At 43.2% G+C, this 26,182-nt stretch overlaps 1 protein-coding gene across 4 annotated transcripts in view; it reads right to left on the reverse strand.

Annotated features, from left to right (window-relative positions):
* KAZN (kazrin, periplakin interacting protein) overlaps window positions 1-26,182 on the reverse strand; it is a 1,227,887-nt gene that overhangs the window by 489,288 nt on the left and 712,417 nt on the right. The gene's annotated exons all lie outside the window — the stretch shown is intronic.

Genomic DNA, 26,182 nt, shown 5'->3' on the forward strand with positions numbered 1-26,182 from the left:
ATCACACAGAGAAACTTGCATTCCAGAAGGTTCACTCGGGCTGTGGCTTGGAGAAAGTGGACGAGAGGCTGGAAGATGCTGCTGTAGGGGCTCATGAGAGATACTAAGACCCTTGGCCAGGCTGGTAACCCTGGGCAAGGCACTTGACCTGGACCCATCTGGACCTCCACTTTCTCATCTGCCAAATGGGTACACTAAACAACAGAATGGGCTGTTGTAAGAATCTGTGCACACAGTGTTGTTTCTGCTGGAGTGCAAAGGGAAGTGTTCTACAAAAGCACGTTGTTAGGAGGAAGACTGGCTTTACCGGCTAATGGCTGAAGCTTTACATTTTCATCCATGCTTAGCACTTAGTGCATATGTCAGAATCCAAACTCATGAATTTCAATAACAGTGTCATTGATTGACAGCCAGAAGTCATTAATTCTGTAGAATGTGTACAGGCAGCAGGAGAGGAAGAGGACAGAATAAAAGGCCTCTAATGACACTTGCAAACTCTCAGCAGGGCTCAGTGCAGTCGGCTGGAGCCAGAATTCCGCAGCCCCACCAGGTATGAGAACGAAGGACGGAATTCTCATGAGCTGTGCCAGCTCTTTCAGCTCAAGTCCATGCTCAGGGAGAAGAGCTTCTAGATATAAATCTGCGTGACATATCGAATATCCCTCAGAATCCCGTAGGTCCCCTGAAAAGCGAGAAACAAGTAGACATCCAGGTATGAATATGGGTGTGGCCAGGGAGAAAAGACATTTGCTGAAAAGGACTAGGTTTCTTTGCCAGCCCAAATGACTACCACTTCCCACAACCTCTCGTTTCCGGGGAAATTGCAAACAGCAAATTATACCGAGTGCATCTGTCCCTGGGAAGAAATCACATCGTCCAACGCACAAACCTCCCGCCCTCTTTCATGTCTGCTAATTGCCTGCCGAATCGAGAGACTTTTGAAAGGCAGGATGATAATTGAAGTTTCACATAATTACATTTTAAAGTAACGCTTTTAGCTTCCCCCAACCTCAGTCAAAACTCTATCTTGTCAAAATAATCTTAAAGTTTTTTTTCCCCCCCTTAAACAGAGATTGATGAAATATCACTGGAAATCTTTTAGCTGCTAATTATAAGTCAAGCCTCTTTGGGGCTTTTTGGGGGATATCTCTTTGACTTCTCTAAGTGATTCGTTTGGTCTTCTGCTTTTAAACTGTTCATTTTCCACTTGCAGAGAAGAGTGAATTTTCTTCCCCAGTTTTAATTACAATCGAGGCATTATCCTCGGATAGTAGAGAGCAAGGCATTGCACTGTGAGGGGGGCCACCCTGTTAATCAGGGATAAATCTAGTATACTGTGGAGGCTCCTACCTTTCATTACATTACCTTGTTGGTTTAATTAATGGTATTACCCTCTGAACTGTGTACTGAAGCTTAAAAGAAATTCCACACATGCAGAAAACACGCTCAAGGAAAGAGAGAAGAATGCCTAATAGAACATCGCTCATCACCCTAGGTACCGCTGCTAATGTCTTCCATGACGACTATGCGGGGTCGGGGGGGGGGTGGATCCTCCAGGGGACGCAGGTTGAGCTCACATAGTTCTCTTAGAAATGGTGGCCATGTCTGTATTTTGGTTTCTGGCACAGACTGGCGATTTATCTGCGATACTTAATTTTAAAAACCAGACATCACCTCATCAAAAAATGTTGTCCCTGTTTGTTCAGGTGAAGTTTTTGGTAATGTCTAGTGAGATCAGGCAGGGCAGGTAGAAGGAGAGCGAGAAGGTCTTTTGCTCTTGAGTCACTAACCCAACTCAAATTATAATATTCTTGTGAAAGGCTGCACTCGACAGTGTTAATTACCACAAAACTGTAAGCTCCAACATTTGAGTATAAACTCTTTGCAGATAGTGACCAGGTCGTGTTCAGCCATGACTTGGCACACTGAAAGGACTCAGTAAATGTTTGTCGAACAAATGAATGAACTCTCTTCACTGAGTTTAAGGCACACTGTGGGCCATGCACGGTCGGTGGAGATTTTGTTGAATCCTCTAAGCTTTTCTCTTTTTTTTTTTTTATCATGATAAAGTAGTCCATTTGTCAAGTGAATATAACACACCTAAATATTTATGCACATAATAACAGAACTTCAGAATACAGTAAACGAAAGCTGAGAACTGCAGGGAGAAATAGACAAATCCACAATAGTTAGTGGTTGTTTTTTTTTTTTTTTTTTTTTTTTTTTTGAGATGGAGTCTCTCTCTGTGACCCAGGCTGGAGTGCAGTGGCATGATCTTGGCTCACTGCAACCTCCACCTCCCAGATTCAAGTGATTCTCCTGCCTCAGCCTCCCAAGTAGCTGGGACTACAGGCACATGCCACCACACCTGGCTAATTTTTTTTATTTTTAGTAGAGACGGGGTTTCACCATATTAGCCAGGATGGTCTTGATCTCCTGTCTTTGTGATCCGCCTGCCTCAGCCTCCCAAAGTGTTGGGATTACAGGCGTGAGCCACCGTGCCCGGCCTGGTTTTAATATTCTCTAAATAATTGATAGGACAAGTAGGGCTAAAATCAGTAAGGTCATGGTAGACTGGAATAACAGTATAGATCTACTTGACCTGATTAATATTTTTAGCACACACTGTTCAAAATAACAGAATACACATTCTTTTCAATGGCGTGTGGAACCATTTACCAAGAAATACCACATTCTAAGATATAAAGTCTCAAAAATTATTAAAGGACTTAAGTTACACAAAATATACACTTTGACCACAAGGGAATAAAATCAGAGATCAATAACAGAAAGAATTATCTGTGAAAAGGCACAAAATATCTAGAAAATAAGTAACAAGAGATCTAAATAAACTATGGGTCAAATAAGATATCAAAAGAGAAATGAAAGTATTTTGAATTGAATGAAAAGGAACATACAAGGTATTAAAATCTGTGGGATGCAGCCAAAGCAATACTTCAGGAAATTTTATAGCACTAAATACCTATATTAGAAAAGAAGAGAGATGTTTTTAAATTATTATGTTTAAACGTTTATTTTAGATTCAGGGGTACATATGTAGGCTTGTTATCTAGGTACATTGTGTGTCATGAGCATTTAGTGTATAGATTATTTCATCACTCAAGTATTAAGTTCAATACCCGATAATTATCCTTTCTGCTCCTCTCTCTCCCATCCTCCCATCCTCAGGTAGGCCCCAGTGTCTGTCGTTCCCTTCTTTGTGTCCAAGTGCACTAAATGCTTAGCTCCCACTTATAAGTGAGGACATGTGGCATTTGGCTTTCTGTTCCTGCATTAGTTCACTGAGGATAATGGCCTCCAGTTCCATCTATGTGGCTGCAAAGGATAGGAGCCTGTTCTTTTTTAGGCCTGCATAGTATTCCATGGTGTGTCTTATGTACTACATTTTCCTTATCCAGTCTACACTGACAGGCATTTAAGTGGATTCCATATCTTTGCTATTGTGAATAGTGCTTCAGTGATCATATGCATGCATGTGTCTTTATGGTAGAATGATTTATATTCCTTTGGGTATATACCCAATAATGGGATTGCTGGGTCAGGTGGTCATTCTGTTTTACAATTTTCTGTGAGAAGTTGTCAAACCACTTTTCATATAGCTGAACTAATTTACATTCCCACCAGCAGTGTACAAGCATTCTCTTTTCTCCACAACCTTGCCATCTGTTATTATTTTGACTTTTAAACTAAAAAAAAAAAAGTAAGAACACTGATACCCAAAGAAGTTGAGCAAATTTTCTAAGGTCACACAGGTATTTAAGCATCAGAGTTAAGATCTGAACCAGACTTATTAGATTCCAAAGACAAAGTTTTTGAACCTCCCTAATAAGAAGAATCAGAATGAAGGAATAAACCCATAATCTGAATTTCATTTCAGATGAGGCTTCAAGGTGAAACAGAGTTTAGACACATTTTAATTAATATTTTCAAAAAACACAAGAAATCTCAAAGATACTTTATTTCACTAAACATAATATTATTTATCACTGTCTGCTGTATTTTTTTCCAAACTCCCATGCAGGCCTAATATTAAGCAAACCCATACTTTCCAATTAGAATTGATCAACGTACTCTCCTCTTCCAGAATGGAGTCTCCATGGGCTGATTTCAGGGACTTTTGACCAGTCAACATTTAAACTTTATTAAATGTTCACTGTGTCTTAAGTCAGAGCATATCTGATTTCAAGCAGCTCACAAGGTAAAGGAGGAAATGAATTGTGTAATTTTCTTCTAAAATAGCCTCTTCAACTAGTGTTGGGAAGAGGAGATGCTGCCTCAGTAGCTGACTGTCTGCAATGTTCAAGTTAGAACAGCCTGGTCCCAGGGCTCTTATACTTTTTGCCCTGTTCAAGCAGTAAGTACAGGCTTTGTAAGGTTTCTTAGGGTTTGCAACTTTCCCATTGTATTAGTCTGTTCTCAGGTTGCTAATAAAGACATACCTGAGACTGAGTAATTTTTAAAGGAAAGAGGTTTAATGGACCTACAGTTCCACATGGTTGGGGAGTCCTCACGGTCATGGCGGAAGGCAAGGAGGGGCAAAGTCACATCTTACATGGCGGCAGGCAAGAGAGCTTGTGCAGGGGAACTTCCCTTTATAAAACCATCAGATCTTGTGAGACTTATTCACTACCACAGGGAAACCAGCCCCACTATTCAATTATCTCCATCTGGCCCTGTCCTTGACACATGGGGATTATTACAATTCAAGGTGAGATTTCGGTGGGCACACAGCCAAACCATATCACCCATGCTTGCTATTTTCTTGTCTTCTGTCTGGTTCCCCAAAGCAAAGTGACCTTGGGGAGTTAGTGTGGTCCTAAGAGGTAACCTGGGGGCTCTGAGGAGACCTGTGCCTGTGGTTCCTTATAACCCAGAGTCTAGCAGAACAGAGGTTGGTTAGAAGGCACAGCAGAATGAATAGAGTCAGAGCTCTTCTTAAACAAGCACGTGGATTAAACACACGTACTTGCTGCATTCAGAAGTGACAAAGACCTACTTATAAAATGCCATATCCATTTGTGAGAAAATAATACACTTGTGGCACAGTTGTCTTGAAAAGCCTGCCATGACTCTGGATGCTGAGCAGTAAGCCCCCCTCTTTCCATCCTCCAGCCATTGATTAGCCCCATTAGCAGGTAACAAATGCCTTGGGTGGCCCCGCTCCAGTCCCGGTGGACCAGCACGTGAAGGATTTGGCCTCCATCTCCAGTAACTGTCTTTTCACTTGGCAGCTCCCCTGGGAGGTAGAAGCTCCAGGAAAATGTCCCCCGCTTGGAGCTTCCCATCTGCTCTGTGGCCAGCCAGCAAGTTCCTACATGGGGAGGCTGATGTGACAGCTCCAGTTTCCAGGACAAGCAGAGATGATGAAGACCGTCTATCCCAACAAACGGGCACACTGATGATGACAATGGGGACACTTTCAAAGAAAATTAGCTTGTGCAAGAGACTCCGCTGGGAGATTTCCACGGCATCACCTCTGAGGATCCTCACAACAACCCTAAAATGCAGATGCTTCTATTATTTCCATTTTAAAGATGCTAAAACTGGGGCTGAATGAGATGAGGCACTTCACTCAAGGTCACTCACAGCTATTATAGTAGTGGCAGGGGTGGGACTTGAGCTCATGACTGTTATTTGAGAAGGCCTCTTGCCCACTGTGGTATTCCGGCTGGCTACTGCCACCCTACAACCTTCTTGGTATTTTCAGAAAGAAGAAGCGAAAGAAGATGAAAGTTTCCATGGTTACCCTGTGACAAATCTCCTCTGGACAACATGTGCCCCAAATCTATCCAACAGGGCTCCCTAAAGACCTGGCCGAGCCCTGGAATCTTAGAAACCTATTCCAGCTTCTTGCTACCCAGAGAAGATGTGGCAAAGTGGAGACTGCATCAATAATAACCAGTGATAATGATAGGAATGATCACAACCAGTTGCACTGGGTGTTTCTGATCTGCTAGGCACTGCTGAGTCTTGTGTGAATGAACACATTGAATACTCTCAGCAACTTTCAGAAATAGGTGCTCTTATCAGCTGCATTTAACACTTGAGGAAAGCTGCCCATTAGTTTTAAATAGAATTGTCTCAAACAATTTCAAAATTATCTAATTTTTCTCTTGCGCTTACAATTTAGGGAGAAGCAGATGGTATACTTTTGTAGAGACGATACATACACATATAAAATACGCATATATACACAGATCTTACCATCGTACAGATGAGTAACTGTGCAGATGGGTAACTGTTAACCCAGCAGGGGCAAGGCTACAATGCATTGACCTGGGGAGATGAGATGAGGCTAAAACTGAACTTAAAGTGATTCGATGCCACTATTCAACAGCCAAAAAGGCAGAAACAACTCACGTGTCCATCAATAAATGAATGGATATCATGTGGTATAGCCACACACTGGAATAGTATGCAGTCATAAAGAGGAATGAAGTGCTGATACATGCTACAACATGGATGAGTCTTAAAATCATCATGCCAAGTGAAAGAAGACAGTCACAAAAGGTCACATGTTGCATGATTCTATTTACATAAAATGTCTGGTATGAACAAATCCATAGACACAGAAAGCAGATTTGTGGTTGCCAGGAGGTGGAGGCAGGGAGAATGGGGAGTGACTGCTTAATGGGTACAGGGTTTCTGTGTGGGGTGGTCAAAAGGTTCTGGAACTAGATAGTGGCAATGGTTGCAAAACATTGTGAAAGTATTTTTAATGTGAATTGCACATTTTAAAATGATTTAAATGGCAAATTTTCCGTTACATGTATTTCACTACAATAACAAAAGAATGATTCAATGCCTGGCACAGTGGCACACATCTGCAATCCCAGTGCTTTGGGGGGATGAGGTGAGAAGATTGCTTGAGGCCAGGAGTTCAGAGACCAACCTGGACACCATAGCAAGACCCGTTGTTTACAAAAAAAATTAAAAAATTAGCCAGGTATGGTGACACCCACCTGTAGATCTAGCTACTTAGGAGGCTGAGGTGGGAGGACTGTTTGAGCCCAGATGTTTGAGGCTGCAGTGAGCTATGATTGCATCACTGCACTTGAGCCCAGGAAACGGAGTAAAATTTTGTCTTCAAAAAAAAAAAAAAAAACAAGAATGATTAAATTCCTTTTTCACTGTGCATGGGCTAAAACTGGATTCCTTTTCTTAGTTTATCAGAACCTTCTAAATCTGTCTTCTACCCCTGCATTCTCAATTTCACTCACTCTCATCTCAATGTCGCATTAATTCTCCCATCACACCTAGATCTTGAGCCAAACCCAAACACTGGCCAAACCCAACAAGCCATGCTTTCTCCCTGCCGTGTCTATATCCTGCAGCAAGCTCTACCCAAAGACCCACCTACACCTTCTTGACCCGAAGAAGACCTACTTGCCCTTCTAGACTTCTGTTCAAGTGAAGGCTCCTTTGGAGACTGTCAGGGAACCCCTCACCTTTCCTTCAGCCTGGGCAAAGTGTCCCTTGTCAACACTTTTACATACCTTGCACATACTACTATCATTGTACTTGTCACAGTGTATTGTCATTGAGAGTGACATGTGCTGGTTGAAAATACAGGCTTTGGGGTCAGTGGGCCAGAGTTCAAATATCAACTCTACCCATGGTGTGGTCATAGACACATGATTTAATCACTTTGTGCCTCAGTTGCCTGACCTGTCAAAATTGGACTAATAATAAAACGATGTGAGGATTAAACACGAAAGTATATATATAGCTTTTAGAATGGTGCCTTGTCCCTTCTAGTTACTCCATCATGTTAGTGTCACTTATTATCTTCATCATTACCATTGTCCTCTCCCTGCCCCAGGAGCTTCATGAACTCCATGAGCCCAGCATGGGGCCAGTCATGGGGCAGGTGCCCAAGAAATACTTGCAGAATAAAATTATGATCCCTTTATTCCATTCTTCTCATCTTCCTGACGGGAAAATGGAGACCTGAATGGCAAAGTGATTAGTCCAAAGTCATGTCACCAGCTCAAGGCAGAAGACAGTCTAGAACTTTGGCCTTTTCATGTCAAATCCTCACTCTCATCACTAGAATATGCCGGGGCCGAGGCCATGTCCCAGCATGTTTCCATGGACATGGGACACACCTTACAAACCAGATGAAGAGTGAAGCAAGTGCTGGACTCAGCTGCCATCTTGCAGCACCCAAGGCCTTTCCTTGCTTAACAATGAGAGCTTGAAATATCAGCAGCCAAGCTATAAATAACTGAGAAAAAAAAGAATCCAGAAATTAACTAAGGGTCTGTCAGTGAGTCAGTGGGGCTCCCTCTCCCAGGGAGGATGATGCATGAGCTGTCAGAGATAAGATTCTGGTTGGGCATATTTAAGGTGAGCGCAGATAGCAGTGGGCACTCGGGGAGTCCCTTCTGCCACTGCCAAATGGGAAAGCCCATAGATCAAACCACAAAATAAATGAGGACATTAAGCCTTCATACACTTTGGGATTTTTACTTGAAAAACCGAGATTCCAATTTTAACTAGCTCCTCCTTAAATGGTTGTTTTGTCACTCCCAAGAAATGTCACTCTTTAGCACTACAGGTCTTCCATGGGACACTCTGGACAGCTTTAATATACAGTTCCACATTCATAGCTGATATTTATTGAATCCTTAGCATATATGTACCATGCACTTATCACCGGGATTCATCTATATTTACTCACTTTATCTTTATAAAAACCCCATAAGGTACAAGCTACAGGCAAACCTTGTTTTACTGCACTTCGTAGATACCAAGTTTTATTTTTTATTTATTTATTTTTTTACAAATCAAAGGTTTGTGGTAACCCCTCATGCAGCAAGTCTATCAATGCCATTTCCCCAACAGCATGTGCTGACTTCATGTCTCTGTATCAGCATTTTTTAGCAATAAAGCATTTTTAAATTAAGGTATGTAGACTTTTGAGACAGAATGCTCTTGTACGCTTAATAGGCTACAATGTAGTATAAACATAACTTTCATATGCGCTGGGAAACCAAAAAATTTGTGTGACTCACTTTATTTCGGTATTTGCTTTATTGTGGTGGCCTGGAACGGAACCTGCAATATCTCTGAAATATGCCTGTATCATAGAACAACCGCATAACATAGATAGCAAAGCATCTGTTACGGGACCCAGCAAAAAGGCATGCTGGGAAGTGGTGGGGCTGCAGGTTTAACCCAGGTATCTGAATCCAGTGAAAGGATTGAAGGCATACAACCAAGGTTGCTGTCTTGCAGGATCCTTGAGAAACTAAATAGAAACAACGATGGAAGTGGCTCATGACACTCACCGAATGACCAAAGGTATGGGCTATGTCATCCCCTGGACTTGTAAGGGACAGCATAGACAGCCCCTTAGGAGCTGGCTGGAGTTAACAGCAATTTGATGGACACCCACCACTGTATTACAAATGGTCAGGAGCACAGTGAATGCAAATGAGGCCACGAGGGCAGAAACCCAGCCTTCCCAAGTGTATCCTGCCTGCATTGAAATGTCCTGGTTCTATCTCTCAGCTTCATATTTCATGCAAAAGGCAACCCTGAGATCGCGGCTCCAAGAAACCCTAGGGAGGACAATCAGGATGACAAATGGAGCCCTCCCCCTTGTATCTCAGAAATGCCAAGAGGTGGAGGTGATGGGCTGAAATACCTAAACACAACAGGGGAGTGAGCCTTCGCTGAGGCTGATTTATGCGCAGAGGGGCCCAGCCCTCACCTTTATTTACATTGCTTGGAGCACATAAACTCCAAGAAAATTTAGTGTTTTAATTTGGGCATCTGGTTTGTACTTTTTGTTTTTTTTTCCTAAATCATCCTCTTCTATGCTCCCTAGAAAGTCAGACCAAGCCATAAACTCCATACCACAGGTCTCCTCTGTTTCTAGCTTGTCTGTTTCAGAATTTAAGTTATTTGAGGGCACAGAAAGGATGAGTTTATGACACACAAAGGTTCTGCTGGAATCTGCAGCAGAGATCTGTGTAGCAGCTGGGACACCGCATGAGGAAGCTTGGGAGTCAGGATAACACGTATTGGACCAAGAGGCCAGAGGTCTTGCTCTAGCCCAGGTTCTCCTATAAAGGGCTGTGTAGCCTCAGCAGGCTCACTTGCGCTCTCCAGCCTCAGTTTGTCCAATTGCAAAGGAAAGACTAGATGAGGCTGTCTTCAGTGTCCCTTCCTGGATTGTACAGGCATTGCGTCATTCCACAACTCGCATGGGCACTTCCTTCTGGTGCCATCTTCTTCTCTCCACCCCAGCTTTCACGTGTTTCTCCTGCACCTGCCTCTGGCAGGGTTGGCAGGCTGGCATCATCTCTCTCAAGCCAGGGGAGACCACACTCTCCAAGACGAACTGCCTGTCCTTGAAGAAATGTTTTAAGGTGGAACTGATGGATTGGGTGATATTATGACTGGTCAGAAGTTGTAGAAATTCAGAAATGGGAGGGACTTCAGAGAAGTCTTACCACATGCCAAATGCCCTCATTTTGACTGAACCAGTGTCTCAGTTCCTAAGTCACTTCCCGGGATGCCTCTCACAAGTTGCGGAGGCTGGCGGGGATGCCACACCCTACACCTTGGCCATACGGTTGGCACCAAGCCCTCGTGGAAGGGAGAAGTCCCCTCTGCTCCTCTTTCTTTTTTCTTTCTTTTTTTTTTTTTTTCGAGATGGAGTCTCACTCTGACATGGAGGCTGGAGTGCAGTGGCATGATCTCAGCTCACTGCAGCCTCTGCCTCCCGGTTTCAAGCAATTCTTGTGCTTCAGCCTCCTGAGTAGCTGGAATTACAGGTGTGCACCACCACACCGGGTAGTTTTTGTATTTTTAGTAGAGACAGGATATTGCCATGTTGGCTAGGCTGGTCTTGAACTCCTGGCTTCAAATAATCTGCCCGCCTCACCCTCCCAAAGTACTAGGATTACAGGTGTTGAGCCACCGTGCCTGGCCCGCTCTGCTCTTCTTTAGTCTCTTAGTTGTAGGGTCGAGGCCAGAACCCAGGCCTCTGGATCCCACAATGGGGCTCTCCTCTGCTGTTCTTCCCTCCTTTGGCTTCCAGCAGGTGGTGGGCACCTTACTTGTCCGGGTATCCTGGGAGCTCCTCACGGTGCTCTGTCAATCATAGAGTGCTTTATGAATGTTAGCTGAACAAAGAAACCAAAGAATAAACTCAATTTCCTTCCTCAGTGCCTGTAGGGATACTGGCGACTTATGAACATTTGTTAACGACATTTACAGGGAATTGGCAAGTGCCAAGTAATGTGCTCTGTGCATCACACACATTCTACCTGAATCCTATAACAGCCCTGGGAGGTCAGGACCAGCATTATCCCTATGAGGAAACCAAGGCCTATTTTAGTAAAGCAACTTGCTCCCAGCTAGGAAGTGTTAAGAGACAGGATTTGCACTTGGCAGTGGACTCCAGAGATTTCTGTCCCCCACTATAGATCCTGAACTTCCCTGCATCAGCATCTTCGTTTGTTCAAACAAATCGTTCACGCAAAAACCAGTGAGGCCCTTCTCCTAGTAATTACTGTCTCTCAGTGTTTCTCTGGGTTGTATTCAAATGACAACATACTGTGGCTGCTAAACTTGTCATTTTCTTTGGCGGTCAATCTTGAAAGCGAAACACAATGAACAAAAGAGTCCTCCCAACCAGATCACATTGGGTTTTGCGCATGTATTTTTCTCCTGAACATCTAAACCCAACGTGGGAGGTGCTTTGCCAGCAGGCCCAGCAGATGGTCACCCAGGCTGGGTCCAGCCTTGTACTGACCATGTCCTGCTGCAGAGCTCTCATCCTTAGCAAAGTTTGGCCTCTGCCTCTCTCTAATGTTCATTCCCAGGTCCTGCAGAGCCCTCCAGCCAAAGATTAACCAAACACGAAGGAAGAGAAATGAAAACCATTTTCTGGGCTCTTCCAGGTGATTTTGATTGCAGGGAATAAACCACTGTTAAAAGGAAGGCTTATTATAAAGAAAATGGTTTATTGTAAGACAGCTTAGGGTGTTTGCAGAGGAACAGTGAAATGGTTTTGTAAATGCCATCTTCTCCAATAAATCTGAATGCTGCTGGAGAGATTAGGCCATTATCCATCGTTGGCATAAATGAGAAAATGATATGACAGATCACATGCTTGAGGGGTTTTAGGATATTGCTGGAGATGAGGCAGGGTGACACTAGTTAGTGATGGCAGTTGGCCAGTCGCATCGTATTGCCGGAAATCTAGCGTGGGGCCAGTTCTGTTATTCTGACCATAGCTGGTGCTTTCTCGTATTCATACCAGGAAGTCACTCTGCAGAAATTTTGCAGAGTTTTCTGAAAGCCAGGGGCCCAAATTACAGGTTCATCAGCTGTGTCACAGGGAGGCAGAGTTGGGTTTGAAGAACAGAGGAATCCCTTAAAATCAGCAGAAGACTCAAAGTCCCAGGGCAGAGGCCATAGTTTTCCAAGGCACTTGTCAAGCACCTCACTGCACCTGACATTGTGGAGCACCACACCGATCCGGGCCCAACCTGTGGGCTGTAGAGACTCTGGGTGGCCAGAGAAGGTGACAAGAAGTCCAAAATCCACACATCTCCAACCTGCTGCCTGTGGGCACAATGAATTATCTTTCTTGCATGTGTATACCATTAGTTTTCAAATATATGCAATACAGAAGCAGCATCCATTTGACAAAGCTACTGAATTCATTGTAATCTTTTGCACTTAGGTATCTTCTCAAACAGAGCAAAAATATGACTACTAAAATGTAGGAGCCAGAATTTTCTTTCTCTCTTCATTAAAAACACTAGGAATCACTATTCAGTGAGAATACGGATGGCAGAAACACGAAATCCAGATGTTAACCTGTGGTATGGAATAGCCATCTTAATTAAAGTTTAAACCATTGAAAACTGGCCCCTGGCTAATGTTAACAGTGTGTGCCTGCTCACCAGGGAAATGATCATTCTGTTGGTGGGAGTTTGCGGCACACTGTCTGTTTCCTCAGAGTACGATCCCCGGCCTCAGCCTGCCAGCCTCTGTGAGTTGAGCCTCTCAGTCTGTACCCTTCCCTTTGGTTCATGGTGAAGACATCTGGATGATCTCTTGTATGAATCACTTGATACTGACCATAACCTTGAATGCAAGTCTAGGGTACCTATACATTAAAAAGCTAGGACACACTCAACAGGACATCATAGGAAGTTCGGTTTCTAAGTGACATAGAAGGTTCAGGAGAAGGACTTGGGTTCTGGAACAAAATACCCAGTCTTGCCTTTGCGAGACAGAAATCAGCTAAGGAAATAAAGTGGTTTTGTTAATAAGTCAAAGAGGAGAGAATTCATAGTTCAGTAATGCAATGCACTATTAATAACCAAGAGTTCTATCTAAGGAATCCCAAAGTCTGCTAAACTTCATGCCAGGCGCAGTATGTTAGTCCCTTAAACCAGCAGATCCCAAGCAGGGAATGCTTTCATCCCCAAAAGGACATTTGGCAATATCTGATGATATTGGTTGTCACATAATGGGGTTGCTACTGGCATAGATGTTGCTAAATGTCCTCAAATGCACAGGACAGCCCCCCACCCCCACAACAAAGAATTATCTGGCCTAGAATGTCAACAGTGCTGAGGTGAAGGACCCCTGCATGAAACCAGCCCAGTCACTCTACCACAGAGGTGTTATCAGCCTCATGTTCCAGATGAGGAAGCTGAGAGCTGGAACGTCCCACAGCATCTACATCATATCACCAGGATCTGAATCAGGCCTCGCTCCTTCCCTTAAACCCGTATTTATTTGCTGCATTATCTGGAAGATAGAAGTGACCTCCTCATTTCATAACAAGGAAACTGAGGCTCAGATGTCAAGTGTCCCACCCTGCATCTCACCATGACCAATGACTCTTTGTCCCTTCTCAGTTCTTTTGAAGTCAGTGATGAAGGCAAGGGCTCCATAGCTCAGGGGTTAGAGCACGGGTCTTGGGAAGTCAGTGATGAAGGCTGAACACAAGTGACTCCGTCTCAAACCACTGAGCGGCAGCAAATGTCTCTTTCTCCTGTCCATTAACCACAACACCCCTAGTCATTAACTTCTCATTTTTGCTCCTTTAACGCTATAATCTAGTAGTTTTATTGCTCATGTTTAATTCACTAGCTCACTCATTCATCACCATTTATTAAGCTCCTCCTGTACGTTGAGCTGGGTCAGAGACAAATAAACAAGAACTATTAATACATGTCCAAGGGTTGGTTGGCAAATGATCACCCCAGGGCTACCAGTTTTTATAAATAAAGTTTTATTGGAATACAACCATGCCCATTTATTTACCTGTTGTCTATGGCTGCTTTTGTATTATAACAGCAGATTTGAGGAATTGCAACAGATACTTTATGGTGCTCAAAACCTAAACTATTTATTATTTGGCTGTTTTTAGAAGAAGTTTGCCAACTTCCACACTAGCTCCACTATTGAAGTCACAAAGGGGAAGCACTAAAATGAACTTCAAAACAAGAAGCACTTTCGTCTATGCCTATATTAATAACTATAATATCCATTAGTTTGGGAAAATCTTAATTATTATTATTATTTTTTTTTGAGACAGGGTTTTGCTCTATCACCAAAGCTGGAGTGCAGTGGTGCAATCATAGCTCACTGCACCCTCAAACTCCTGGTCCCAAGTTGATCCTCCTACCTCAGCCTCCCAAGTAGCTGGGACCACGAGTGTGCGCCAACAAGGTCAGCTAACTTTTAAGATTTCTGTAGAGATAGTGTCTCACTATATTGGCCAGGTTGATCTTGAACTCTTGGGCTCAAGCAATCCTCCCACCTCGGGAGGGTGCATACTCTTATGCATTTAATTCTAATACAAATCTAAAACTCAAAAGCCCCAACACATTTTGATCCTCAAAAATACTTTCTACTTTTCTAGAATCCATTATAAATAGACCTTCAAATGAAGTTCTCATGTCTATTATTTCTATTTTGCTGTCAGAAGTTGGGAAAGCCCAGAAGAATGTTCCTTGTTGCAATGGAATTGAAACAGAGATCAGAGTCCCAGCCACTGGACTTGCCACTTAGGAGTCAGTGGACCTCAGCTGGTCACCTGCTACACTGCAGAGACCACTGGATTGATACCTCCCCTTCCATTCCTTTAAGATGCACAGAAAAAAATGCCCCATTCCGATCTCCCTGAGTTTTCTGCCATACTCTTGGCTTGTGATCTGTGGATAAAATTCCATTCACCTGAGGCCAGGATCTGGGCATGAAGCTGGACCACTTGCTGTCCAGGCAGTTACAGCCACAGCGAAAGTGACCACATGCATCTAAACAACCAACAGGTTAGCTGGAGAATTCAAACCAACACATTTGGGTTGCATATTAACCCAAAGACCCTAATAAAAGAGCTTCTAAAGGTCTAATGGGATCTCCCTAAAGGGATAGTGAAAAAGAGAGAGAAATTAGGCAGATTTATTGTGTTTGCTAAATCCTGCCCCCGGCACCCAAAGAATACACACATCTACCAGTCTCCACACAGGTGTATTTTCCAGAGTAAAATATCCTAAATTATGATGGTATAGAGTGCAAAAAAAAAAAAAAAAAAAAAAAAAGCAACAACAACAAATTCTCCACAGGGGAGCCATTGTCAGATCTAGGCCACTGAAATAAACAGGACATTCTCCTGGTGTAATCCCTGACCTTGTTTACAGATCCCTAACTGCTTGTTAGGGAAACTAGAAGAGGAGAAACTCTAAGCTCAGGCATTAAGAAGACAGGTCACTGGGGCCAGGCGCGGTGGCTCACGCCTGTAATCCCAGCACTTTGGGAGGCCGAGGCGGATGGATCACGAGGTCAGGAGATGGAGACCATCCTGGCTAACACAGTGAAACCCCATCTCTACTAAAAATACAAAAAAATTAGCCAGGCATGGTGGCGGGTGTCTGTAGTCCCAGCTACTTGGGAGGCTGAGGCAGGAGAATGGCATGAACCCGGAAGGCGGAGCTTGCAGTGAGCAAAGGTTGGGCCACTGCACTCCAGCCTGGGCGACAGAGACTCTGTCTCAACAAAAACAAACAAACAAACAAACAAAACCGGTCATTGAAACAGAAGTCAAATGATTGTAAAATCCCACTGAAAAGAACAAAGAATCTAGTGTAAAAAAATTGGATTCATTTGTAAAAATGGATTCCCCTTTCATCATGGGCCACTCATTGGACAGGAGGCTCAGAGTATGAGGGCACAGTCTTGAAGTGACGGTGTCTCCATCCAGGCCTTACAAGACCCAGTGGCCCATGCCCAGGAGGGAGTGGCCCAGCCAAGGTCAGACCTCACCCAGCCATGAGCTATGGGGCAGTTCTCCTCCCACACTGTGCAGCTGGGCCTGATCTTAGCGTGGGGAAAGAGAGGGCAAGTTGGTTCAAAAACCAGCTCAACAATCTCAGACAAATCAACTTAAATTGCTGTGCCTCAGTCTCCTGAGTTGAGAAATAGATTGCTGTGTCTACCTCAATTCAATCACATGGACCAGTTGGTAGGGTCCATTGGGATGATGCCTGTGAAACTCTTTGGACACTGCAAAGAGATGGCTAGGTAGAGAGACTATAGTGCTTCCAAGGAGCCCTCTTGATTGCCAAGAAAAGAGGAAAAGTGAATAAATGCAGGAGAATCCTGTAAAAACGGTGCTGAGCATCAGCTCTGTAAACTGAAGTTCCACCAAGCTCTTGTTTTATAATAAATGTGATAACACTGAAAGAGTTAGAGGATGGGTTTTGAGTTGACTCATGGTAGAATCAACCCCGGTCTTGACCAGACAAGTTTAAACAAGGTTATTTTTGTTTTATTTTGTTTTTGTAGTTGCTGATGAGAATGACCCAACCTGTGGAAGCTGACCAAGAGATCATGATCCTTCTCTACAGGACTTCCATTAAAACTTGAACATGCCTCTCTTCTCCAGCAGGGCTGCCTGGTACCATGTCAAGTTGCAAACAGGGCACTGTGAGTATGTTTGCCCGAGAACAGGCTGACCATCCCCACAAAATGGCAGCAAGCCTTGTCTTTCTGTTAACACCCAAATACTGAAGATGCACTGAATAGTACTGTTTTTTCTTGCTTTACGTAGTAAACCTTATAGGAATAGGAAAAGCAATCCAGTTGATGAGCACATTAATTAAGATAATCAATACACATATAATTCCAGGTCATGTTTCCCCAGGTATCATTTATCATGCTCTATGGTCCCACAACTGCACTCTCCAGGGCCAGTACCAAATTTCTAACTCTCCTACCTTGCCACCATCAAGAAATGGTGAGCGTATTCTTGCCAATTTCAAACGGCAGGAGTGGGGATTAAAAAAAAGAGATGACATTAATCCCACTGTATTCCAAGTTGCACTTGCCAAATTAAAGCAAATACGTCATGTTCAACGGTTTAAATACACCATGTTCAAGTTAATCAAGGAAAATGAACGAATTCATTTGTTGCAGCTTACCAGAAGCCTGAGACCTGGCTGGGGAGATGATACAAGGGGTGAGTTTATTTCTGCCGGTATTTCTGTCCTGAAATTCACATCTTTTTTTAATTCTCTTTGAAAAGAGGACAGAAAAACTATTATTCAAGTCCTAAACCCAGTAACATCCACATCTTCCTTCTCCTTAAGATGCACTCTTTCTCTGGGGGAGAAGGTCCCAGGTACTAGCTGTTCTCTGCAGTGTCTGATACCAATCTACCCAAACAGTTGTACTTTTTAATAATCTATCACAGCCAGTTTTAACCTCTAGTGGTGAAATTAATATATTTTCCAGCATGCTTTTATTACATATTACCATTGTCATGCACATCTGTGAAGGCTCCTGTATTTGTCACTTCACTGTCTATTTTTCCATTACATCCATCGAGACCTTTATTAGAAAATTATGTTTCCATGTCAGTTGTACCTATGAGGCTGTGAGTCCAAGATAACTCAGTCCCCATCTTATTAAATCTGTGGTCTCTGGGCCTCTGTGCCCGATCTCTCACAACAGATGGAGACAGAGAGAAGGGAAGAAGAAGAAAGGAAGAAAAAAAAGGGGAAGGGAAGGCGTTAAGCAAAAAAGCAAAACCGTCCTACTGGCATGTCTTTGGGCTACCTGACAGTGACATCTGGATATTCTCATCTTAATGAAGCGAGCAGATTCCAGGGTCAGCCAAACGTGTGAACCTGTGTTCTAATCCCCTGTTTTTCTGTTCACTAGTGGACTACTTTCCAGAACTTGGAAAAGCAACTTAACTCTTCTAAGCTTCAATGTCTTCATTGTGGAGTGGAGGGGATAACAATATCTAACTCTCTGTAATATGAAGGTAAATTGAGAAAATGTTTGTTGAGCTCATCACAGTGTCTGGGGAAGCCTCAACGAACACTGGCTATTGCTCTTACTGCCCCCTTAGGCGATCTCAAAAGTCTCTCTGTCTCCCCAGTTCTGATCCTGGAACAGCCCTTTTGCTAAAAATGAGTCCAAATTCCACTAAGAAGCTCTGGGGTCCACTGTTCCCTTTCCCATAAAGGTAGGAAGGTCAAGTCCTCTCTGCGATTCTCTTTGGTCACAGCCCAGCAGTGAAGCAGAGAGAAGAGATTCTCACATCTGAACATGGCTCAGCACTAAGCAGTCCTCTTACCTCTGGCCAGACAGGAGTCCTTGCTGGCTACGGATTCTCCAGCAGTGACAGAGCATATTTTGTCCAGCAGAACTCTGAGGATTGATGATGAATGAGTTAATGTCTGACATGCAAATCCCAATTATAATTGCCACAATGCCAACATTAGAACAATAATGGTTTCTTGGGCAGTAACGGGAAAAAGGACGCCAAGCTCCAGAGTATCCTGGTGGAGACGCCAGGCAGTCTCTGGAATCACACTGACTTGTGTTTGTATCCTGGCTCTGCCACTTGCTAGCTCGGTGACCCTAGGCAGCTCACGTGACCTTTCTGTGCCTCAACTTTCTCATCTGTGAAATGACAAACACTGTACTTATCTCATAAGGTGGTTTAAAGGATTAGTTGAGGTATTACAGATAAAGAATTTGAAACAGTGCTTAATATATGGTATGTAAGCACTCAGTTAAATTCATCTAATCATTAAATCAATGATCCTCATGATACCCTGTATAAAGTAGACCAAATCCACACACCTCATAATTTAGTATTCATCAATCCATCCATCTGCTCATTCAGCAAGTATTTACTGAGCTATTATATTATGTATAAAGCACTGTTCTAGGTGCTGAGGATACAATAAAATATAGACAAAAGTCCCTGACCTCACAGAGCTGTCATTCCAAGACTAACAACTGACGTCTCCCCTAACACCACTGCATAAAAAGCAGTTCGCAACCAGGGATAATTGTGACCTGAAGGGGACATCTGGCAACTTCTAGAGACATTTTTGGTTGTCACAACTGGGGTGTGAAGGGTTCTACTGTCATCTAGTGGGTAGAGGCCAGGAATGCTGCTAAATATCCTACAACATACAGGACGGCCCCCTGAGAACACAGAATTATCTGCTCCACATGTCAATAGTACTGAGGCTAAGAAACCCTAGCGTGAAGGTATCTGTTTAAGGTTAATAAGTCCTTTGTTGGGCATGGTCTCGGGGTGCTGGAGGCTACTGCGGCCACAGAGAGAGAACTCAGGCAAAAGAAAGGACATGGGATGGATGGGGAATAAGGCTGTCACAAGATTCTGGCTTTGCCGGGACTCATCCTTCCTAAGAGAGATGAAACACACAAAGTCCAAGAAATTGGAGGCTCCGAGTCCAGGATCCAAATAGTCTTTTTCATTAGTGATAAGTGGCCCCTGGGCTGCCCATCTTGCAAACAGAATCCAGTCCCCTCTTTGTCAGTTGATGGCTGAGAGGCTGAGTAATCCCCTAACTCTCAAGCATAAGACTTTACCGTAAGGACCCAGGAACTACCACCAGTCTAGGGAAACATTAATCAGGAGTAGAGACAAGGCTACAGCTCCCTGAACCTTCCTAATGGAACAAGCCAAAGGATGCTTCTGACTCAGGAGACAGGGCAGAGAAGCATACACAGGTTTAAACAGCAGAGAGACCTAGTGGGTCTGCATTCCTGGCTCAGTCATGTGGCAGTTGAGTGACCCTGGATGTCAAAGTGGAATGAATAAGAGCATAGACTTGAGAGCCAGAGCTTGGTCACTTCCTGACCATATACCATTTGGCAAGTAAATGTGTCATCTCTGTGCCTCAGTTTTCTCCTATGGAAAATAGGTACAAGAATGGTACCTGCCCAATAAGTCATTATGAAGACTGAATGCATTAATGAAATGTATTAATCCTGAAAATCACTTAGAACAGTATCTGGCTCAGAGTACACGCTATGCCGAAGTCTGCTGTTATTATCACCATTGTAGTCATCACTATCTCACTGCAAACAAGTGATTTGGTTTCTCTGAGACTCAGTCTCCTCTTTTGAAAAACAGGCATTATATAGTTGACCTTGAACCACATAGGTCTGAATTGTGCAGGTCCACTTGTATGTGAATTTTCTTCCACCTCTGGCACCCCTGAGACAGCAAGACCAACCCTTCCTCTTCCTCCTTCTCCTCAACATGAAGATGATGAGGATGAAGACCTTTATGATGATCTACTTCTGCTTAATGAATAGCAAATATATTTTCTCTTCCTTTTGATTTTCTTAATATTTTGTTTTCTCTAGCTTACTTGATTTCTCTACTTAATTATAAAATACATAATACATAGGGCATAAAAATATGTGTAAGTCAACTGCTTATGTTATCTGTTAACTGTTTATATTATGCTATGTTATGTTATCATAAGGCTTCCAGTCAATAGTAGGCTACTAGGAGTTAAGTATTGCGGGAGTCAAAAGTTATACACAGATTTTTGACTGTGCTGGGTGGGGGCCAGCTGCAGTTGTCACCTCACTGGCCTCAGGATTCAATAATGTATGTTAAGCACTTGCCAGAGTAGTTGATATATTGTAAGTGCATATTATTATTTATTAAAAAGTTTGACCAAAGTAATGAAACCAGTTCTCATTTACTGCTACATTAAACTATTCACCTTGACCAAAGGGAAAAATACTACATGCTTCAAGACAGTCCCAGAATCCCCAGCGTCTTGTGGCGTACCCAAAACATAAGTTCTGAGAATAATAATAATGAGGTATGCAAAGATGAGTGGAGAATATCAGCTTCTTTAAAAGGGTGCTCTGTTCTTAATGACTCATTACTTCACACAATCTGTAGAGCAGAGGCAATACTGGGAACAGAAGGCCTTTACATCCCCACAAAGGTACCACAGCGCTTGCGGTGGTGGAAGAGGACAGAGGAGAAGGGAGCTGGGCAGGACACTTCCTCTCCCCAACTTCTCTCCCCTCTCCAGCCTGACCAGAGAAGTGGGCAGAGGCCCTGGGGCTCTTTGCTTGCAGGACTGCCTGTTCCAAGCTCCATCTGAGCTCCTGTGCTGAGGTTTCAACTCATCAGAGAGTAAAGGGGCAGGGACCTTTCGGAAGCCTGACCCAAGGGTCTGGCAGGACCCAGTCCACAAAGCCAGCAGAATAAATTTAGCACCAATGATCTCGTACCACACAGCAGCCACCTGCTCAAACAGTTGTTCTTGCCAAACTCATTAAAACTACGTTCAGCTTCTTTCAGGTTTCCAGCAGCCTAGGACTCCAAGGGGGTAGCAGGAAGGCCCACAGAGCACAACCTCGCCTCTACCACTTAGATCGAGGTTGCATCAAACAAGCAAGAATGTTCTGGTGTCGTGCAACCAAACGGGGCGGAAGAAGGCATTCCTTTCCCTGATCTTCCAGCTTCTCCACAACTGAGATGGGACTGGCAGGGGAACTAGGGGGTGGTATCAGGGGAACTAGAGGGTGGTGACAGGGGTCAGCAGAACTCTTAGCTGCTATGAATCATCAGGTGTGATCTGCTCCTGTGGATGGCCACTCTGTTGGCTTCGGGGAAGATATCCTTTCCTAAATGATTCTGCCTGAACCCCCTATGCCTGCAATTCAGGGCACCAAGGCAGGGCAATGACTGCTGGCGGTGACACTCCTGCCATATTGTGTGCTACTCACCCTAATACGCAGCCCAAACACTGAGACCTATTTCCACATGCAACATCACTTAAAAACCCATTCTCTGGGCTCAGCAGGCAGAACGAGTTCTGCTCTTGCCTGATATATGGCGGTAGGTAAGAAGTCAGGGACCAATTTCAGTCAAACCATTAAGGTATGGAAAGAACAGAGGAGTTCATGTTGATTTCACTGTCCTTATCTACACAGCCCAGGAATGAATATATAGATATATAATACATAAAGAAAACATGCAGTGAATGTGGCCAAATCCCAAGCTTGACCTTCTGGGCCCCATATGATGTGCACAGTGAGCAGGCAAAGTTCCAATGAGCTCTTGCCACCTGCCAAGCCCATCTGCTACAAACTCACTGGCAGCCAGGAAGTCACACATTATAACCCTAGAGGATTCCTAAAAAGTGCCAACAGTCTTCTTGGGGAGTAACAGGGTGAAGGGATGGAGACGGCCTCTCACGCCTTACCCTGGGAAGATATGTGACCAGGCTCCCATTAGACAAGTCAGGTCAGCTCAGACTTCTGGGGTACATCAAAGAGGTGTTGGAAAACCACTAAAAATAATGAAGCGCACGCTGGAAGCATGAAATTAACCAGAACCAGAGACTTGACTTAAGAGGTCCTTTGAAGGCATTTTCCAAAGACAATGGAAAGATAGTAAATAATCCCCAATCAATAAGTAATTTCAATCACACTGTACTGATCTGTAAGTAATCTCTTTGTGACCACGCATGATAATTTTCAGGGAGAAGTCTGAATCCCCATCCCACGACAGCCTACCAGGTTAGGAAAAGACACACTTATTTCAGCCCCTTGATGTGGCTGGAAAACCAAGGCACAGGCTACTCGATGAGCTCTGTAACTTAGGGGCAAGCTAACAGAAGGTCCGAGATTCCCCAACATTTTGTTCCATCCTCTCTGCCATTTTAAAATTCTCTTTCTCAAAAAAGATAAAAGTCTGCTTAGGAAAACAAGAGCAGAGGCAGAATGAATTGAGAAGGGGATGCCAGAAGACAGAACTTATTTTGCAAAGCGACAGTGTCTAGCGTCTCCGCAGACTACTCACACATTCAATTCACTCCAAAGGTAATTTATACTTCACGAAAGAGTTTCCAGTGTTGTAGTAATGGTAGATAAGAGCTGTCAGACCTTAAGTAACAGCCTATTTTAATGCCTGGAGAGAAAAATAAAAACTTGCATGTATTTATGGAAATGTACAAAGGTACAGAAAACTGACACTTTCCTCCATCCCATTCTAACAAATGCAGTAGGCAGGGAGTCCTCAACACCAAAGAAAGATGCTATCAGCACATTCACTTGCATAGGAATACAAATACAATTATTTCTTTAAAAAAGAAACTAATGACAGTAGGCATACACCCTACTGGACATTAAGTATTTTGTTATATACAGTTAACACCTATTTGAATTGGGTATGGTAGCACTTAATTGTTTTATTCTATGCATAGCAAAGCAACCAATTGAATCTAATATTAGTCATTCATCAGATAAAACATTTTCAGAGAAACAAACTGCCACATTTTCCCCTCAAAGAACAGCAAGCATTTTAAACACATTTTCCCAGAGATGTTATGCTGAGGAAAACAGCTTAGAAATGTTACTTTAAACAAATCCCTTCTCTGGCTACCAACAACAAGACGAATTGGAACAAATGCTTGGCTCTGTTCTTTCCAAGCCTCCTTCTGTCCACCTGTCAAAGGCTGTCGTGACCCCACCAACCCAAAAGGCAGCCTCTGGAGCTCTGAAATGTGCCATCCTGCACGGACGCCCTCTGCACTGTATGCCAGCATTCTCATTAGGGATTATCCAACTCAGTTGCAGGAGGGAGAGACAAGATGGGCTGGCTGCCAGGAGTTCTTTTAACACAGATTCCGAAAGAATATCCTCCGAAGTGCCGAAAGCCCAGATTTTCAGCAGTTCACTTTCTAGATTCTGTTACATAGCAACCATGCCAGCTCACAGGGGCTACCAACCAAGTTAATATTTTGTTTAAATGACACACTGCATTAACCCGCTAGGAAAACCCAAGTTTTCTTCATCAAAAGGGGATACCAACCTACCTACTGCCAGTTGTCATCCCTGGAACAAAACAGCCAATGATGGATTGATGAGCTTGCTTCATTCATTTAAAAAAATAATTAAAACAACAAAACCAAAAACATTTGAAAATGAATCTAACAATCTCTTGGCAGAGGAAGCAAAAGGTGACTCTTTCCCAAAACCATTTCTACTAATATTATTAAAAGTACATTAGCATGCATTTAATATGTGCATAATGCCCTTTCGTTAAAAGATGACTTACACCGTTGCATTTTGAAATGCAAAGATACTCCTTTTACTCAAAACCTTGATTTGAAAATTGATAACTCAATAGCACTTAAATACTCTTAGGGTCTGAGCCCATTGAATTGCACCAACACAGACAAAATGAAAACACAGACTAATCTGGAAGAACAGTCAGAAACCCGGAGGAGTTGAGCCTCTGGGAGCCTCCCTGGAGGTGTATTAAGAAGAAGCAAGTGGAATCCAATCAATTACACTTTAAAATTAACTTGTGTGAGAACTCAAGGCTTCTTTTTAGGATAATGAAAGCAATGGCAAAATAAACTACCAGACCACCTCTGCAGGGGATTTCTGTGCTAGCAGGATGCTGCCACAGGCTATGAAAAAAAAACAAAAACAAACCAAAACAACTCCCGCCTCCATCAAAAAAAAAAAAAAATCCCCAAAACTTACAGAGGCTAAATAATGCATCATGTACTGTTGCTACAGACAAGTAAATGATACCCCACTGAACTTATATGGGGGGGGTTATTTTCTTTTCAACCATCACATCTGTTTAAATGCACATCAATTTAGACGGTTATGCGGCCAACAATCAAGTAGAGTTTAAACCTTTTAACATTTTATTTTCTGATTATAAAAATCACAAAGTGCCCCTAGTAAAGATTTGGAGACATACCAATGTACAAAGAGGAGAAATCAAGACCACCCTTCATCCTACCACCCACAGACAGTCACTGACATGGGCAGGCACGGTCCCGAGAGCATATGGGAGCTGCTGGTTTTATGTGTTTTTAAGGATATGCAAGAAATCCAAAAGCCATTTTCATTTCCACAGCCCTGTGCATTTGTGTAGGAAAAAAGAACAAGGAAATAGCCCCCTGTTGTTCCACTACAACAATTTAACCATCCGTAAGTATGTCAGTTTCCAAGTTGAGCATGTGTATATCAGCACTGCGATGACTGCCTTAGCTTGCCCAGTCTACAACCAGACCCAGGACTCAGATAAAAAGCCATTTAACTTTTCCTTCGCTGAGAAGGGGGCAGACGGTGGGAAATAAATGAGCATTGTTCAGTGTCCTTTACTATACAGCTTTTGATTCTTAGCAAAATGCCAGTTCTTAGCTATTTCTTTAATGTTAGCAGAGCCTCTGCCTATAAAAAGTGAAGCATTACCTTGCAGTCTGCCTTTCTTTCTTTTTTCTTCCTTTTTTTTTTTTTTTTTTTTGCACAGGTTCCAGTGGAGAATGTTCTTTCACACACAATGACATCGCAAGGGATGACAAGAATAACCACATGTCAAGCTTGCAGCAAGCACTAGGACCACAACACCTTCTCACCATTACGTCATGGCTACTTCCTTACCAAAGTACTCCCCCCAATTCCTAAGACTTCCGACAGGCTCCGGGAGTACCAAGTTAAGATCCGACTTGGAATTCGACATAAAACTGCACACGGGCAGGCGTCACATCTCACATCAAAGAACGCACACCTTCCCAGGAAGATAAGGTGGAAACAGAGACTGATGGAGAGAACCAGAGTCTTAGGCAAACAGACTCTCTCAACACTCAAGAGAAGCTCTTGAAATGACAACAGAACCAGAAAATCATTTTGAGCCACTGAGCAATTTGGTACCCTGTACTTCAAGTGACATATTTAGACAAGTGGCCCTCATGGACTGGAGATTTTTTTTCTGTCCTGTTCTGGATTTCAGCAGTTTAATTTGCAATTCAAATGATATTAATAACCAGTGATACTGTTTCTCAAAAGGCAA

Source organism: Macaca fascicularis, chromosome 1 (assembly GCF_037993035.2).
Source record: "Macaca fascicularis isolate 582-1 chromosome 1, T2T-MFA8v1.1".
Classification (NCBI taxonomy): Eukaryota; Metazoa; Chordata; class Mammalia; order Primates; family Cercopithecidae; genus Macaca; species Macaca fascicularis.